Source organism: Plecotus auritus, assembly GCF_963455305.1.
Source record: "Plecotus auritus genome assembly, chromosome: X".
Classification (NCBI taxonomy): Eukaryota; Metazoa; Chordata; class Mammalia; order Chiroptera; family Vespertilionidae; genus Plecotus; species Plecotus auritus.
This window is the reverse complement of record NC_137784.1, coordinates 88,419,511-88,420,628: the sequence shown is the minus strand read 5'-3', so window position 1 is coordinate 88,420,628 and position 1,118 is coordinate 88,419,511. Positions and strand designations below refer to the sequence as shown.

The 1,118-nt window shown below is 40.6% G+C and overlaps 1 pseudogene across 1 annotated transcript; it reads right to left on the bottom strand.

The window, feature by feature from the left end:
* Nucleotides 1-289: 289 nt before the first annotated feature.
* LOC308240458 (large ribosomal subunit protein uL11-like) lies at nucleotides 290-791 on the bottom strand (annotated as a pseudogene). The gene has a single exon. The product of its transcript is annotated as a large ribosomal subunit protein uL11-like (transcript).
* Between the last annotated feature and the right edge of the window lie 327 nt (nucleotides 792-1,118).

Genomic DNA, 1,118 nt, shown 5'->3' with positions numbered 1-1,118 from the left:
AAAATCACATTGCTGAGTCACAATGAACCGTAGGAACGGATCTCTGATGTAACCCAAGGACCTACTGTATCTAGGTTGATTGTTCTATAATTTAGTTGTAATTTTCATGTGGCCATGGCGGGGAGGTGAGTACAGTGTCAATCTACTCTGCCATCTTGACCTATATCAATATTTTGAACATATATGGACAACAGTTAAACTGTTTTAATGTCTTCACTAATTCTACTATCTGTGTCAGTTCTGGGGAAACTTTTTGTTGTTGTTGTCAAATGATATTTAATTGTGGTTCTTAACTAGCTGGGTATTCCACTGCACCACTGTTGATGTCATCTATGATATTATGAGGGTAGTGGCCATCAAAATTGCAGCCCACAGACTGGGCAGTCCCCAGGATCTCTTTAATGGTTCCAGAGAGTACTCTAGCTAAAGATTAGTGTTGCATCTGTTGGGCAATGATGACAGTCTCATCAAAAGTGACATTTCCACTGTGCTTAATGTTGTTGTTTTTTGCTTCTTTCATCTTGTGGTGGTTTTTTGAAGGCTTAGATGATCAGGGCAGAGGCAGAATGCACCACCTCAATCTGGGTCTGTCTGTTCTGAATGGTCAGTTTCACTGTAGTCCTCAGACCCTTCCAATCACTGGTTGTTTTGGTGATGTTACCTCCAACCTTTTTTAGAGAGAGGCCCAGGGGGTCAATCTTGAGTGCCAGGGCAGAAGTGGCACCCACTTCCCCACCAGTGCACCTCAGTTATATGACTTTAATGTCATTGGGGTCAAACTTTGGAGGCATGGTGAAGGCAGCTGGTGTCAGATGAACCCGGATTTGGAAAGGCTAAAGAAAGTTGAACCTAGGCCTCCTCTGAGCAGAAAACCCAGTTGTGGGTTAATTTTCAATTGACTTATTATTCACCCCATTAAAGGGTGAATAATAGGAAATTGTATAAATATATCATAACTTATTTAGTCAGTCCGATATTAATAGGCATTCTGTTCTTTCCAGTCTTTTACTAATACAATTAATGCTGTGTTGGACATCCTCATATTTATGCCTTTGTGCAGGTATATCAATAGGATAGATTTCTGAAGTCAAATTGCTGGGTAAGAGAGTATTGCATTT